At 41.7% G+C, this 18,615-nt stretch overlaps 1 long non-coding RNA gene across 1 annotated transcript in view; it reads left to right on the top strand.

Annotated features, from left to right (window-relative positions):
* The first annotated feature begins 1,045 nt into the window (after positions 1–1,045).
* LOC137349423 (uncharacterized) overlaps positions 1,046–18,615 on the top strand; it is a 29,453-nt gene continuing 11,883 nt past the window's right edge. The window contains exons 1-2 of the long non-coding RNA XR_010969396.1: positions 1,046–1,214; positions 8,590–8,678. This is a non-coding gene — a long non-coding RNA (uncharacterized lncRNA). The remainder of the gene's footprint in view (positions 1,215–8,589; positions 8,679–18,615) is intronic.

Below are 18,615 nucleotides of genomic sequence, written 5' to 3'. Positions count from 1 at the left end.
GTTCCCTTATTGAACTGACTGTAGCTTGCTCTGTGGTCTGGTGAGGAAAATCCTTCGATGAAAAGTTCAGGTGGGGAGCTCGAAGCTGGAATATTATGTAATTTATTTTGTTGTTGCATTTTACTTGGATCGAGCGGGTGTTGCTTGGCAGTTTATCAATGTTACTTGCAATGTGCAAAAGTCATTGAAGGTGGCAGTACAGGTTGAGAGAGCGGTTGATAGATGATTCCGTATCCTGGGCTTTATTTATAGGGACATAGAGTACCAGAGCAAGGAAATTATGTTGAACTTATAAAAGACACTAGTTCGGCCTCTGCTGGATTGTGTCCAATTCTGGGAGTCTTACTTTAAAAGAGACGTGAGGGCATTGAAGAGAGTAGAGAAAAGATTCACGAGAATGGTTCCAGGGATGAAGAAGTTCAGTTATGAAGATAGATCAGAGAGATTAGGACTGTTTTCCTTTGAGGAGAGAAGGTTGAGAGGTGATTTGATAGAGGTATTCAAAATTATGAAGGATTTGGACATTTTAGATGGAGAGAAACTGTTCCCACTCGTTAAAAGATCGAGAACGAAAGGGCACAGAGTTCAAGTATTTGGTAAGAGAAACGAAAGTGACATGAGGAAAAACTTTGTCAAGCAGCGAGTGGTTAAGTTCTGGCAAGTGCCGGTTGACAGTGTGGTGGAGGCAGGTTTAATTGAAGCATTTAAAGGGGAATTAGACTGTTATATGAAAAGGAAGAATGTAAAGGATTACAGGGAGACGGTGGGGGAATGGCACTAACTGAATTGTTCTTACGGAGAGCTGGTGCAGACACAATGGGCTGAATGGCCTCCCTCTGAGCTGTAACTATTCTGTGATTCTGTGGTTATGCCATTTCTTGAAGTTGACTTCACAGAATAATTCTTGGGTCTTTCCTGGGAGTATATAAAGAATTCAGTGCCTTGTGTTGTCAGCAGATTGAAGCAGTTACATTCACGGCAAGTGGGACCATATTCAGGGAGCCAGAAGTAACTGTGATATTCGGTTCCATTTTATAGGTACTAATTAAACATACTGATCAATCATTTTCATGATCCCCATGAACTGAAGAACGAAGAAGTAAAGGTGCAATCAAAGTGAGAGCAGGAATAATAGACTGCAAGAGAAACACAGAGACAGGACTTGTGAGAAGACCCGAAATCACCAAAATATAGAATATCGTGGAAAGTTCAAGGTAAGATTTTTCTATTATTATTATTATTATTGAAAGAGGGAGATGCACATGCGGGGATTAAGTGCCACCGTGTGGTTGCTGCAAAGCTCTGGCGCGCCATTACATTGTCAGACCCGTGTGAAATAAAATATGTTTTAACATCATTATTTTGTTTACTAATTCATGCGTGAGTTAGAAGGCTCAGTATGTTTGACAGATGGAAGCAGGAGGCTATAAAGGGGCAGAGACAGTCCGAGACAGTGGACAAAACTGTGGCAAATGAAACTCAATATGAGGAAGCGTCCACGGTGGAATTTTTTAATTCTTTGATGGGATGTGGGTGTCACTGGTAAGGCCACTATTTATTGACCATCCATAATTGCCCGTTACAAAGTAGTGGTGAGCCACCTGCTTGAACCACTGTGGACCATCTAGTGTCTGTACACCCACAGTGTTGTGAGGAAGCGAGATTCCCCGGCGGTCTAGTGATTAGGACTCAGCTCTCTCAGTGCTGTGGTCCAGGTTTGGATCCCAGTCAAGAAATGAAACCTTCTTGCTGCTGTGAGAACTGTCACACCTAATATAATTTCCTTGCTGAATAAAAACAGATTTGAGAATGGGAGGTAATGCATTTTGGAAGGTCTAATGCAGGTGGGAAGTATACAGTAAATGGCAGAACCCTGAGGAGTATTGACAGGCAGAGAGATCTGGGCATATAGGTCCACAGGTCACTGAAAGTGGCAACGCAGGTGGATAAGGTAGTCAAGAAGGCATATGGCATGCTTGCCTTCATCGGTAGGGGCATAGAGTATAAAAATAGGCAAGTCATGCTGCAGCTGTACAGAACTTTAGTTTGGCCACACTTAGAATATTGCGTGCAATTCTGGTCGCCACACTACCAGAAGGACGTGGAGGCTTTGGAGAGGGTACAGAAGAGGTTTGCCAGGATGTTGCCTGGTCTGGAGGGCATTAGCTATGAGGAGAGGTTGGATAAACTCGGATTGTTTTCACTGGAACGACGGAGGTGGAGGGGCGACATGATAGAGGTTTACAAAGTTATAAGCGGCATGGACAGAGTGGATAGTCAGAAGATTTTTCCCTTAGTGGAAGAGTCAGTTACTAGGGGACATTGATTTAAGGTGAGAGGGGCAAAGTTTAGAGCGGATGTGCGAGGCAAGTTCTTTACACAGAGGGTGGTGAGTGCCTGGAACTTGTTGCCAGGGGAGGTGGTGGAAGTAGGTACCATAGAGACGTTTAAGAGGCACCTTGTCAAATAGATGAATAGGATAGGAATAGCGGGATACGTACCCCGGAAGTGCAGAAGGTTTTAGTTTCTGCAGGCATCAAGATCGGCGCAGGCTTGGAGGGCCGAATGGCCTGTTCCTGTGCTGTACTGTTCTTTGTTCTTTGTTCTTTGAGAAAGCCAAAAGTGACAGGTGAGGAACTGAACCTGAGCAAAGAATTTGAGGTGACCATGTGCACAACTCTATAAAGATTAGTGGGCAAACACAATAAGTATACAATAAACTAAAATGATTGTTGGCCTTTAGATGAATGAAGCTGAAATAAAAAGGAGAGGAAGTTCTGTTTCAGTTGTATCGGGTCTTGCTCAGACCCCATGTGAAATACTGTGTTCATTTCTGAGCACCATACCTCCATTGACCTTGGGTGTGTATTGTGAAGATTTAACAAAATGTTTAAAGAATTAAGTTGCAAGAGCAGATTGCTCAAGCTTCGGTTGTATTCCTTTAAGTTTAGAAGGAAGAGCAGTGATCTAATGGAAGTGATTAAAATGATAAAACAGGCTAGAGATGGAGAAACTATTTAGTTTGCTTGGAATATTCTCGAACAAAGAGACACAAACATACAATTAGAATTAGAATTAGAATTAGAACATTACAGTGCAGTACAGGCCTTTCGGCCCTCGATGTTGCGCCGACCTGTGAAACCATCTGACCTACACTATTCCATTTTCATTCATATGTATCTCCAATGACCAGTTAAATGCCCTTAAAGTTGGCGAGTCTAATACTGCTGCATGCTGGGCGTTCCACGCCCCTACTGCTCTCTGAGTAAAGAAACTACCTCTGACATCTGTCCTATATCTATCACCCCTCAACTTAAAGCTATGTCCCCTCGTGTTTGCCATCACCATCCGAGGAAAAAGACTCTCACTATCCACCCTATCTAACCCTCTGATTATCTTATATGTCTCTATTAAGTCACCTCTCCTCCTCCTTCTCTCCAACGAAAGCAACCTCAAGTCCCTCAGCCTTTCTCGTAAGAACTTCCCTCCATACCAGGCAACATCCTAGTAAATCTCCTCTGCACCTTTTCCATAGCTTCCACATCCTTCCTATAATGTGATGACCAGAACTGCACGCAATACTCCAGGTGCGGTCTCACCAGAGTTTAGTACAGCTGCAGCATGACCTCGTGGCTCCGAAACACGATCCCCCTACTAATAAAAGCTAACACACCATATGCCTTCTTAACAGCCCTATTAACCTGGGTAGCAACCTTCAGGGATTTATGCACCTGGACACCAAGATCTCTCTGTTCATCTACACTACCAAGAATCTTCCCATTAGCCCAGTACTCTGCATTCCTGTTAATCCTGCCAAAGTGAATCACCTCACACTTTTCCGCATTAAACTCCATTTGCCATCTCTCAGCCCAGCTCTGCAGCCTATCTATGTCCCTCTGTACCCTACAACATCCTTCGGCACTATCCACAACTCCACCGACCTTAGTGTCATCCGCAAATTTACTAACCCACCCTTCTACACCCTCTTCCAGGTCATTTATACAAATGACAAACAGCAGTGGCCCCAAAACAGAGCCTTGCGGTACACCACGAGTAACTAAACTCCAAGATGAACATTTGCCATCAACCACCACCCTCTGTCTTCTTTCAGCTAGACAATTTCTGATCCAAAGCTCTAAATCACCTTCAACCCCATACTTCCGTATTTTCTGCAATAGCCTACCGTGGGGAACCTTATCAAACGCCTTACTGAAATCCATATACACCACATCCACTGCTTTACCCTCATCCACCTGTTTGGTCACCTTCTCGATAAACTCAATAAGGTTTATGAGGCACGACCTACCCGTCACAAAACCGTGCTGACTATCGCTAATGAACTTATTCTTTTCAAGATGATTATAAATCCTGTCTCTTATAACCTTTTCCAACATTTTACCCACAGGTCTATAATTACCAGGGCTGTCTCTACTCCCCTTCTTGAACAAGAGGACAACATTTGCTATCCTCCAGTCTTCTGGCACTATTCCTGTCGACAATGACGACATAAAGATCAAGGACAAAGGCTCTGCAATCTCCTCCCTAGCTTCCCAGAGAATCCTAGGATAAATCCCATCTGGCCCAGGGGACTTATATATTTTCACACTTTCCAAAATTGATAACACCTCCTCCTTGTGAACCTCAATCCCATCTAGCCTAGTAGTCTGAATCTCAGTATTCTCCTCGACATTTTCTTTCTCTACTGTAAATACTGACGCAAAATATTCATTTAACGCTTCCCTTATCTCCTCTGATTCCACACACAACTTCCCACTACTATCCTTGATTGGCCCTAATCTAACTCTAGTCATTCTTTTATTCCTGATATACCTATAGAAAGCCTTAGGGTTTTCCCTGATCCTATCCGCCAATGACTTCTCGTGTCCTCTCCTTGCTCTTCTTAGCTCTCCCTTTAGATCCTTCCTGGCTAGCTTGTAACTCTCAAGCGCCCTAACTGAGCCTTCACGTCTCATCCTAACATAAGCAGCCTTCTTCCTCTTGACAAGCGCTTCAACTTCTTTAGTAAACCACGGCTCCCTCGCTCAACAACTTCCTCCCTGCCTCACAGGTATATACTTATCAAGGACACGCAGTAGCTGCTCCTTGAATAAGCTCCACATTTCGATTGTTCCCATCCCCTGCAGTTTCCTTCCCCATCCTACGCATCCTAAATCTTGCCTAATCGCATCATAATTTCCTTTCCCCCAGCTATAATTCTTGCCCTGCGGTATATACCTGTCCCTGCCCATCGCTAAGGTAAACCTAACCGAATTGTGATCACTATCACCAAAGTGCTCACCTACATTTAAATCTAACACCTGGCCGGGTTCATTACCCAGTACCAAATCCAATGTGGCATCGCCTCTGATTGACCTGTCTACATACTGTGTCAGAAAACCCTCCTGCACACACTGGACAAAAACTGTCCCATCTGAAGTACTCGAACTATTGTATTTCCAGTCAATATTTGGGAAGTTAAAGTCCCCCGTAACAACTACCCTGTTACTCTCGCCCATGTCGAGAGTAGATCATTCAGGAGTGAAATTAGGAAGTGGTTTCTTCTGCATAAGGTCCTGGAAATCTGGAGCCCACCATCAAAAGTTAATGGATCCTGAAAATTAAAATTTTCAAGACTGAGTTCGATAGGTATTTGGCAGGTGAGGGTATCAAGAGATATAGATCTAAGGTGGATAAATGCAGGCGGGACAGAGATTAGTCATGATCTAATTGAATGGAGGAACTGCCTGCATTGGACCTGGATGTTCCTCTGCTCTGATCTTACTCCAATAGCAGCAATTGGTCACTAGATGGAGCTTTATACAGTCAGAGAAAATGAAGGTTCTTGGCACAAATACACCATTAAGGGAGATCACAAACTGAGCTCTGGTGACATTGTGACAAATCATTCTGTCAGCTGGTAAATTGGCTTTAGTTTCTGGTTTTTTTAAAGGTCAAGGGTTAAAATTGTGTTACGGAATTGTTCAGGAAGTTCTCATGAGTTCCTTTTCAGTAGTATGTTGTTGTTCTGTTAACCCTTCCATTTGAAACAGATACTTGACACCTGCCCAAACTAGCGCAGATATTACTCAGGGTGAATTCGCTGGCGTTGTTTCAGATTATATGAATGGGAAGAAGCAGGTTGGTGAAGCCTGCTGCAGGTTAATGTGTTCTGACAATAACAGCAATTGGCAACAATTTTTATTGGATCCCATCCCCCTGCTCCTAGACTTCACTTACATGCCTTCAGGCTATCGGACTTAATGTCACGCTTTTGCTTGCTTTCCTCTGCTTTTTGATGCACTGAGGGATAGTAACTTCCCGGTGATTTCTCAGCGTGTGGAAAATTCCAGTTTTAGAACGCATGTGAACCTATTTATTTTCAGCAGGACTGTGCTTCCGCCCGTGTAACACTCAAATAAAATTCCTGCAAAATGGTGAAGACTCTGTCTGCAGGGAATTTCATTACAGGATCGCCTGGCTCCGTCGCCATAACTTTGGAGGTTCCATCAAAGATTCCCCTGCAAAGTTGTAGAAGGTCCAAGCAGGGTGCAACTTTGATCAGCTGTTTAATGAACTATTAGCGAGTATTTACTTTATTTTATACCTTAAAATCCCCTTATGTGGCTTGGTGTCAATATCTGTTTCATCACGCTCCTATGAAGCGACTTGGGACATTTTACAACGTAGCAGGGCTATATAAATGAAAGGTGCTGTTGTAAATTAGGGAAAACATTTCAAATAAACATGTCAACTCTTGCCATAAAACAGGGATAATGGGGCACCATGAGAAGGTATGAAACAATGAAATAATACCAAGAAAAGTTTACGTGCTTAATCTTTCTGATCATTTTAATGCTGTGCCACTGGAAGTTGCTGATTGTGATATTAGTGCAGCAATACCTTGGTGCAATAGCCTTTGAATATTGTATCAATGGAGACACGACAGTTTTTCATTAAATGGCTTCAAATTTCAAATAATGTAATAAGGGAGAGCCACAGAGAGGCACTAATCCGTGTAGGGGAACATCACAAGCAGCAATTTCCAGTTGTTAGTTCAGCAGCTGTGTTGTATTGAAAGAGTCATTTCGGTGAATTGTTAATTAGATTTCTGTGTTGTTAATGAATGAATCAATTCATCATAATAATCACCAGAAACTGATGCTAAGACTGAATACTCAATGTCTTAGATACATGGATCTTGTTGTATTAATTCTTATTCCGTTAATAGTGAGATTGGGTTAATTGTCCTGATTATTTCTCACGCTCCAGTAACACACTCAATCCTCCGGATTGTCTGGTCATAATATCAGCAGTAAATAACTGGGATTCGGTAAGCTGGCTATTCGATTAATTTTAATACCCAGGTGGCTCTATTTTCAGGTGTAGCGTTTATGATACTTATAGATGAGTTTCACTAACTTAATCATCAAACTAAAAGGTGAATAAAGGGTATAAAAAGTGCTAGTTTTAAACTGAGGGCATTTATTTAAAAAAATTGAATAACAGAATGCAGCAATGTATTTTATTATATTCTAAAGCTTTGCATTTACAGAGTCGAAAAGTAATGAATGAACGATAACACAGTAGTAACATTCAAATATGAGCATAAAATTAGCATAAGACCATTCAATTTCCAAAAAATTAGGAATTAGACACAAGTCCCCATTATTTCTTAAAATTCAATTCAGCAAACCGGTGCAAATACTGTCAGGAAAGGTACCAAAGGATCTTAAACCAAGGCAAGGCAATGGAGTTCGGGGACAGATCAGCCATGATCTAATTGGATGGCTGAGCAGGCGCAAGTTACTGAATGGCCTATTCCTGTTCCTTATGTCCCTATATTACATTAAAAACAAAATGGATTCTAAAATCGCATTTTCATTCAATTTATGTAGCAATTCTGGAGATAATCAAGGTAATCCAGGATTTTTATCTGAATTATTATAGAAGGGAGACTCCATCTTTTAGCTCTGGGTAGTGACGTTGTACAGGCTCTGATGTTGGTTGTCCCTGCTTAGTATGTCTTGGCAGATCGTGAATGGACCATTTCTTAAAATGTCAGAAATAGGGCCTCAGAGACATTGATTTGCAGGCAGATATGATCTCGCGGGAACAAACCTCCTGAGGAATTCTTAACCATGGGTTGAAAAAAGGCATCAGATTTACAACACTTTTCCTGACATGTGTTAAAGGGCAGTCACGGTGTTCTTTAGTTTCCATTGGGGTTCTACATGGATATAAGGCTCTGAGACTATGTCAGAAATCAATGCAGATCTTCCTTGTTTTACATTGGTAAAGGACGATGTACCACTGTGCTCCTCTGTGCGCCATATGTAGAGAGAACGTAAAGATACTCTTGGAGATTTCCTCTGTTATGGATCAGTAACAAAATCATTACCACATTCAGCTACGATCGCTTCCTGATTCCGCAAGAAATGCTGAGCAGAGGAAATTTTCACAAATACAGCTGGGTTATCAATGCAAACAGCGACCAGAGCAATTCTTACTCTTTCTACAGATTTTGTTTGCAATCTGTACAACCACGTGATTTTCGGATTATTTCAATGCGTTTTTTGTTCTTGCCCATAGGGAATCCCTGGACCCTCTGTACAGTGCAATCCAAGATTAACGGGGAAGATCTGCACCCATGGCAGTGTGTCTACAAGCTCACAAACGTGGTAGGAACGTTTATCTGTTTACTATTCCCAGTGACATCGTGATCACATATTTAGCTAATAACAGACAGAGGAAACACTCCCACTATTTCAAGATGCTGCTAACACATAATAATAATTTCTCCTCAGTTTAGTTTAATTGAATCTGCGGGATTTTCCCAGTTCACTGGTTTGTTGCAGTTATGAGGAATTCTATTTAACACTACTGCATAATGAAGCAAGAGTTAAGGCATGAGGTATTGGTAGAAAATGAAGCAAACAGTTTTCATGGTTTGGCTGAGACAATATAAGATGAAGTGGTGCAGTGGAGCAGACAATAACAGTGAGAAAGTGAAGCAATTCAGTCCTGTCTGTCCTCAGCATCTGATGAAAGTTCCCACACAAGCCTTGAATACAAACCGGAAGTGCCTTCTGGCAAAGCAGCCGCTAGTGCACCTGCAGTGAAAAAAAAAACAGAATGTTAAACCAGTGAGTACCAGAGTGAGACAGCTAAGGTGTAATTACACTGAATAGTCAAAAGCATGCAACCGAAAGCAAAATGATTGGCTACTGTTGTGAAATGGGAGGATATTTCTGAACTTTCACAGCTACCCTCTAAAAATGATTGACCACAAGCCCTGAGTCCTGAAAACCTCACTAGTCGTGTATCTCCGTGAGTGTTTAAATTACAAGGGAATCATTTGTTACCTGTCATACATAGATACAACTTCCAGTAAAATACAGCTGTTCATGTGAATTGTTGCGGAACTCAGAACGAATCTAGTATCGTCTCTAAGTTTCCAAGCCTTCCGGTGAAGTGTTTAGAGGTATTGTTCTCACGTGGTGAGTAAGTGTATGCATTTCCGACTTAATGTTATGTACCATGTCCTATGTTTTAGATAATACTTTGAATTAAAATGAGCGATATGACAGCTAAATTGTAAAACATGCCGGAATTGCGGGAGTAGAAAAGTGCAGTTGGTTGAAGTAAAGAACGTTCCCTGTAGTGCGATCAAAGGACTGGAGAGATGCTCAAAGGCATTGTAGTATTATTAATGGCTGATATGTGTAAAGACAGCGTGATAATGCAGATTTACACTCTATATTTGAAATAAGGAATGAAGAATTGATGATGACAGTAGGAAATTAAGGGCAGAATGACTGACATTGGAAGAGGAACTGAATTACAGTCTCGCACCCTTGTCTAATTATCTCCAACTCTCTACCCATGAAGACAACACTTACTCTCGATTTTCCTTCTGTAATGCCATGGGAATTCTATACGTTTGCGTATGTAAGAAATAGAGTTAGGTAGATGCATGTATAGAGAGAGGGAGACAGAAAAAGAAAGAAAAGACACGCTATCATTCACATTTTACTTTAATTGTTTACATTTTGATGAATTGCAGCTTGTTTAGTTTTAGGTGCATTTTCTGACTCTCTGTCAAAAGTAGTGTCACTGCAATGGCTTTCCACAGAGTTAAACCCAAATGTAATCTACGAGTTAAGCCTCAATTTAAGAGGGCAGGATTAATTGGGCAATGAGCTAGTATGAATCCTGTCTTCATCAGGAGGTTCTGACTGGTTCCAATTCTAATAGTTTGACTTTGATCATGTTCTTTTTCCATGAAAAGCAATCTCCTAGAATGCTATAAATCCTACACTATAATGCTCCAAGCAGTTTAGATAACATATGGTCCATTTGTTTTTGAAGGCAGTAGCAAAATGTTACTTTTGTTGTTGTTTATCATTGTCCTTATCCTCCACTGATGTGGACCCACACTCTATTTTAAATGCAATTGAGGCCGCATAGAATTGAATGTAACCTATTGATTTAGGTAGGGAATTGGTGACGATGTCAGAGACAAAGAGTAGTTGATAACAGGAATATGTTCCATTTGAAGAATGTGACAAGTGAAGTTCCTAGGGGATCTGTACGGGTCGATCAGTTTTTCAGTATATTTATCAACGATGTAGATGAAAAGAGAGCAGGAGATCCAAGTTTACTAACGACACTAAGTAGAGCGGTAAATAGTGTAGATGGGAACAGGACATTGCAAAGGGACTTCAGTGGATTAAATGATTAGCCAAAACAGTGGTAAATGAAATTCCGTGTGGGGAAGTGTGAGGCATTTAGTTTGGAGTTGAGGAAGACAGACCAGATTTTTCAAACATGATGAGAATCTGGGAATTGTGGAGGAGCAGAGAAATGTAGGCATCCAATTGTAGAAATCACGACATACTTGCGGACAGGTATGAACAATGATTAAAAAGGTAATAGAGTGTTGGCTTCTATCTCAAGGGGGCTGGAATTCAAAGGGGTGGAAGTTCTTCTGTATTTGTATAAAGCTCTGACACAGATGGGGAGACAGTTTTTGGCAAACGATGCAGGGGAATATATAATTTTTAACGCAGCGGGTGGTAATGAAGTAGAACTTGCTGCTCAGAGGGTGGTGAAAGGGGAGATGATCCATGACTTCAAGAAGAAGTTAGATGGCCACCTGAGAGAAATAGTCTTACAGGGCTATGGGGATTGAGCTGGGAAGTGGGACACATAGATCCATGGAGAACCGGCATTGGCTCAATAGGCTGAATGGTCTCCTTCTCTGCTGTAAATGACTCTATAACTCTATAATTATTACACTCAGTTATGGGCACAGACCCTCAGGAGAGATATATTGGTTTTGAAGAGGGTGCAGCATTGATTGTCCGTACTGGGGCTGAAAGCATTGCAATTATGAGGACAGGTTGCATAGATTCGGATTGTGTTTTCTGAAATAGAAAAGATTAAGTGGTCATCTATTTGAGCTAAGAACAAGGAATGCTAGAAATACTCAGCGGGTCTGGCAGCATCTGTAGAGAGAGAAGCTTCTCTCTGCTGCTCTCTCCACAGAAGCTGCCAGACCTGCGGAGTATTACCAGCATTTCTTGTTTTTATTTCAGATTTCCAGCATCTGCAGTATTTTGCTTTCATCTCATTGAGCTGTTGAGTATGACTGAAGAATTTATTCGGCTACATACTACATAGAGAGAAATTCTATCCTCTGATGAGGGAGTCCAGAACAAGGCAGGAATAATATTAAAATTAGCGTGAGACCGTTCGGGGATAATGCCAGGAAATATTTCTTCAAACAAATGGTAGTGGAAATCTGGAATTATTTTCCCTAAAAGCTGTTGAGGTTGGGAGCCAATTTAAAAAAATTCAAAACCCAAGGTTGATACCTTTATGTTAGGTAAGATTATTAAAAGACATGCAACGAAGTTGTATGTATCTAGTTAAGATACGGACCAGCCATTATCTAACTCAGTTGCGGAGCAGGTTCGTCGATTTAACTGCTGCAATTTTCTCCTATCCTTCCATGGCCAATGTTTCCCATGTTCCTGTGTAACAACCTCACATGCACTTTTAACTTACTCATTTTTCTTTATGTAACTATAAAACATTTGATATCATCCTTCACATCCCCAGCAATTGTTTCCTACCACACATTGCATTTTATAATTTCATTATATCTTTTTTTTGCTGGTTTTATAATGCTGCCGGCTGTCAAACCTGACAATCTTTATGCCTTAACCTTCCATATTTTGGTTTGATACTGGCACGAATTGTTGTCTTTCAAGGTAATGTGATCCCCCATTCAGAATTTCTCTTTCTGTGATTGAGTATTTTGTGTTCGCTGATCAACTTCTTGAATAAATTGCACCGTTTTTTCATCGATTTAACAACTGCAATTTTCTCCTGCCTTCCATGGTCAATGCTTTCTTCATCACTTCACAGTTATCAACATCCCATCATTCTGAAATCAATGCTTTCCACCTCTCTTCATGGTGATCCAGCTTTACTTGCAAACCTTTGCTTGTGGTCATCCTTTCTCTCTCTCTGTCTCAAAACTATTATGTTCATTATTCTCGGGATGGTTCGCTAACTATTTCTGGCTTGTTACTCATAAACATTTAGTAAATATTTTTCCTGTTGTTTTGCTTCTAATGACCGACAATCTACTTGTAAAGTAATTCTTTCCATTATTGATGTCTGCTGCTTCCTATATGTTATATTAATTCTCGTCTGCATGTATTCCTCGGCCAAGTCATCTTATTCAGGAAGTTTAGTAAATGTGCCAGTTAATCACATGGAAAGGACTGATGAAGTCCAATCTTATACTGTGGGACAGGAGGAATTATTATTCTTTTGGAATATTTAGTTCATTATTTTCACCTTAGCTACATCCAAGGTATAAACCCAACTTCCTAGTCAATTTGCACAATGTCACAGTGCTATTGAAATTTGTTATTACCTTAAGGACGGTTGCAAATGTGCTGTACAATACACTGAGGATAAACAGGATGACAAAAGCGATCACTGTTGCAGCAGAGTTTGCATCCTCATCGAAATTTTCTAATCTTTCTTCCTCTACCTCGAGGTCTTCTGGATTTTCCATTATTTGAGGAGTTTCTAGAATAAATAGATGGATATTGGTATAAATGTGTTCATGGTGAAAACAGAATACATACAAAGAACTGAACTAACCTGAAAACCGGTAACCACGAGGTAAATAATGCATCAGAAGCTGAATGACTGTATATGAGAAAGTAGCTCAAATGTCAACCAGCCCGATGCCCGTTAAAGTGAATTTCTGAACAATGGAGAAAGGCATGTATTGTGTGGTGATAGTAGAGGTCAGGCAGAGTATACAGGAGAGAGGATTGATTAAAGACGTTATATATCCATGCTTTTCATGTTCCAGTAGGGAAAAAATGCTTTATGACACTGATAAGAGCGTGTGATTAAAATTAATTTGTCTTTTGGCAGCTGATAATGACAATAATTAATGAAAATCTACTTAAAAGAAATAAACTCGGCAACTTTTGAACAGAAGTGTGTCCTGATTATAGAATTAAATCCCTTGCAGTTCACATGCGAAATTCAGTTCCAAAATCAGCAGGAAAACTGAAGCGGGCTGATATTTTGGCTTAAGATGCATCTTTGCCTGATCAGCGCAGTTTATGCTCGAAAGCTGAAATCTATCAACATTTTGCAGCAAAGTAGATACAGACAAGCTTCATTTTTTCTGCCGTTCACACTCTCTCCACACTGATGCTTCGTCTTTAATTACAAGCATTAACACACTCTGCCTATATCCCAGGACAGCTTTGTTATTTAACCTCTCCTGCCCTCTGCCCTTTCACAGACCTTTCCTTTTGTTCTCTTCCCCACTACCCCACCACCATACCCTCCCCACCCCCTCCTTCACTCAGTTAAAACATAATTCTTTTCTAACCTTTGCCAGTTTTGATGAAAGGTCACTGACCTGAAACTTTAACTCTGCTTCTGTCTCCACAGATACTGTCTAACCTGTTGAGTATTTCCAGCACTTTCTGTTTTTATTTCAGATTTCCAGCATCTACAATATTATGCTTTTATTTTAGATAAAGACAAGTTCTGTTTTCGGATTTCAATTCATTATTTTACATTACCATCTGCACAATAAGGTTAGACCCACCTCACTGTTAATAGATTTAGTTGTTATTTACCAGGCTGGTGCTGCCATACTCTTAGGTTTCATACTCAAGATTTGATATATTACTGTTACAATTATCTATTTACTCGGCTGGTATTGTATTGTGGAATCAATAGCACATCATATCGTATATTCCTATAAGATGTCTCCAATATTCTGGAACAGAAACACAAAATGTCTGCTTACTTTATGCTTTCTGTCTTGGATTCAGCGATAAAACTGAAGTTAACAATTCCCTACTACTGACAATCATAGAACCATCAAATCATAGAATCCTTGCAGCACTGAAGGAGATCATTCAGACTGCAGTATCCATGCTGGATCGCTGCCAGAGCAACTCACCTAGTCCCACTCCCCTGCTTGTTCCTATAGCACTGCATTTCCTTTTTCTCTTCCGGTGCTTATCCAATTGTGAGGACAGTTTTGAATCCTTTTGGATTGAATGTGTTTCCACCACACTCTCAGGGAATACATACCAGATCATAACCACTCGCTGCATAAAAAAGGTTTTGCCTCTCTGGAACCATTCTCATAAATGTTTTCCACATCTTTTCTAATGTCTTCACTTCCTTCCTAAACTGTGGTGCCCAGAATTTGGCGCAATACTCCAATTGAGATCGAAACAGTGTTTTATAAAGGTTCACCATAACTTCCTTTCTTTCATACTCTGTGCCTTTATTTATAAGGCCGAGGATCCCGTCTGCCTTTCTTTATGCACTTTCTCAACCTGCTCTGCCACCTTCAACGAATTGTGCACGTATACCCCCAGGTCTCTCTCATCCTGCATCCCCTTTAGAATTTTACCCTTTAGTTTCCATTGGCTTTCCTCGTTTTTCCAAGCAAAATTTATCACTTCACATCTCTGAATTATGTTTAATCTGCCACTTCTCCGCCCATTACAATAGGCTGTCTATTCGCTGTTGAAGTCTATCACCATCTTTCTTACAATTCACAATATTGCCCAGTTTTGTCTCATTCGCAAATTTTAAGATTGTGTCCGGCATACCATAGTCATGGTCATTAATATCTATCAAGTAAAGCAGTGGTCCTAGTACTGACCCCCTGGAGAACTTCACTTTATATGCTCTTACAATCTGAAAACGAACCATTCACCACTATTCTCTGATTCCTATAATTCAGCCAACTTTGTATCCATGCTACCACTATCCCTATTATTCCATGGGTTTCAACTTTGTGGAAAAGCATCTAATGTAGCATTTTAAGAAACGCCTTTTGGAATTCTATATACATCACATCAGATGCATTACCTTCATCAACCCTCTCTGCTACCTCATCAAAAACTCAATCAAGTTAGTCAAACACGATTTCCCCTTAACAAATCCTTGCTGTCTTTCCTTAAATATTCCACATTTGTCCAAGTGACTGTTAATTCTGTCCTGGATCAGCGTTTCTAAAAAGCATTCCCACCATTACAGTTAAAATGACTAGCCTGTTGTTGCTGGACTTATCTAATATCATTTATTGAACAGCAGTGTATTTCAAGTCAAGTCTTGGCTTATGTAGTAAGAGGTTATGGTAATCCTAGCCGAGGCTTCTTTGTGTGTGTGGTGGGTGGGGGGTGAGGGGTGTGTGGCTGTGGGGGGAGTTAGTGGGGAGGGGGGGATATTTGTAGTGATTAGAGGGGGACCTTTATATTTGCATTACGTTCAGACAGTTGGAGCCTGAGTCCAAAATTATCATAACCACAGGAATCACTGACCTGACATAGAGTAAATGTTGTCATTTTATAAATTCAAAGATCTCAAATCCTGGGTTACAGTCTGAAGTTTTATTCTAGATTGAACAGACAGGTCATATCTTCTTAACAACAGCTGACTAGGGGATAAATTCAACACCCTAAGCAAATTCCTCCTAATTTTACAATGTGAAAGCGAGAGCTGAACATGGGTTGGTTATACGTGTCCATATGCACTTCCTTAGCTGATGAGATATTGTGGGATTAGGTGACCCAGAGATAGCTTGATAACAAAGTGAAACACAGCCTGTTAACACTGTACAACCGGACGTGAACCAACTCTGATGAATGAAGCGGGGTCCACTCACAAATTGGCATCATGAGAAACACAGATACCAATTTGCTGACTAAATTAGTGCATCTGACCACAAGCTGAATGAACAGCATCCATCATGCATCGATGGCAGAGTAAGATACACTGCTCACCACCTCACCGAGGCAACCTCCAGCGTGGTAGATACTTCACCCCATAGAACAGCGCATCCTCCACTCACTGAGACACCCTCCAGCGTGGCGAGACATAACTCCCCATTGAACAGCTGTTCCTCCACTCAACGAGACATTTTCCTTCAAGGATAGATACCACAACCCATAGCACATAGATTCCTCTACTCACAGAAGCATCCTCCAGTTGGATAGATACCAGACCCCGTAGAAAAGCGGCGAATCCACGCACTGAGACACATTCCAGATGTTTCCCTATTCACCAAGACATCTTCAGCACGGATAGATACCGCATCCCAGAGACCAGAGGTCTCCCACTCACTAAGACACACTCTAACATGGACAGAAATTCAGCCCATAGAATATCGGCTCCCCTACTCATCGAGACGTCTTCCTGCACAGATAGATATCGCCCCCCACTGTACAGAGACTCCCCCACTCAAAGGGCCATCCTCCAACATGGATAGATATCGCATCCCATATAGCATGGATTATCCCACTCACCACCACACCCTCCAGCATGAATAGGTATAGAACATGGATTATCCCACTCACTGAGACACCCTTCAACAGAGAGAGAGAGAGAGACACCGCACCCTATAGGACAGTGGTTTCCCCACTCACTGAATCATTCTTTAGCATAGATGGATACCATCCCCCATCAAACATCAGTTGCTTCACTCACTGAGACATACTCCAGCATGGATACATAACAAACCTCATAGAACAGTAGTTCCCCCAGTCGTCAAAATATCCTACAGCAGGGAGAAATACCACACGCCAAGGAACAAGTGATCCCTCACTCACCGTGACACCCTCCAGCATGGATAGTTACCACATTCCATTGAACAGACGTTCCCCCACTCACTAAGACACACTCCAGGAAGGAGAGATACCACATCTCATCGAACAACGGTTGCCTCACTCACTGAGGCACACGCCTGCATGGATAGTTACCACATCTCATAGAACAGCGCTCCCCCCACCCTACCGCCGGCCCCCCCTTCACCGAGACATTCTCCAGAGTGGAGAGACGCTGGACCTCAAAGAACAGCGGTTCTTCCACTCAATCAGGCAGCCTCCAACATGGCGACTTAACCACAACCCATAGAACAGCGGTTCCCAAATCAGCGAGACAGCCTCCTTCTTAGACCGATACTACACATCTGAACAGTGGTTCCGCCACTCATACAGATACAATCCTGTATGGATCGTATGAAACAGCTGTTGCAGCTTCTGACTCGGCTGGCTAGTCACAGTAATTAGGCAAAGTGCTTTACGTTAAAGAACGGTCTGATTTCCCCTTGAGAAGAAAATGCAACACCAACAATGATCGGATCAGCTGTCTCACTGCAGGCTGCAATTCGCTGTGAATACAGGTTAGCTTCCCATTCGATAAACTGTCGGATCCTGTGCTGCACTTCAACTGACCATTATGAGAAGAAAAGTAGATTCCACTTCATACATAGCCTTTCACGGCTTCCAGAGGTCACAAAGCTGTACGGCCAAATAATTACTTTTTTAATGTTTGATAAACTACATCACAGTCAATTAACCCAGAACCACGCCCAAAAAGCAGCAATGTGGTCAATGGGAAGTTAGTCTAATAAGTGTTGCTCTGGGAGCCGCCAGCAGAGCTCGCTAATCCTTCAATACACCCAGGGTATCTTTAACATCTACCCGAACAACCAGACGAGGCCACGGAGCAGCATCTTATCTGGAAAACCGCACCCGCTGTTGCGTGGAATTGTCAGCCTGGATTAGAAACCGAAGTCAGGCAGAGGAGCTTGAACCCACTGGAGTTGAAATCCCTCTCAGGCGGTGGCGCCGTCACTTGAGGCGAATTTCTACCCACAATATTGTGATTCAGAAGCCCACCAGCTGACAATGAGCTCAAATGACACTAAAGTGCTGAGGATATTCCAATGTCAAGTCATACCTTGGAAACAAAAACTTTTGAAACTGCACAGATTAATAGTTCAATACAACAATAGCATTGCCATCAACATCTTGGGGGTTACCATTGACCAGAAAATGAACTGGAGCGGTCACATAAATACTATGGCTCCAGGAACAGGTCAGATGCTGGGAACTCTGCAGTGAGTAACAACTTCTGCCTCCCGAATGTCTGTCTACAGGAGTGTGGTGGAATAGTCTCCACTTGCCTGGATGGGTGCACCTTCAACAACATGCAAAAAGCTCGACAGCATCCAGGATAAAGCTGTCCCCTTGCTTGGTACCC

Source organism: Heterodontus francisci, chromosome 34 (assembly GCF_036365525.1).
Source record: "Heterodontus francisci isolate sHetFra1 chromosome 34, sHetFra1.hap1, whole genome shotgun sequence".
Taxonomy (NCBI): Eukaryota; Metazoa; Chordata; class Chondrichthyes; order Heterodontiformes; family Heterodontidae; genus Heterodontus; species Heterodontus francisci.
This window is presented reverse-complemented; position numbering and strand designations above follow the sequence as displayed.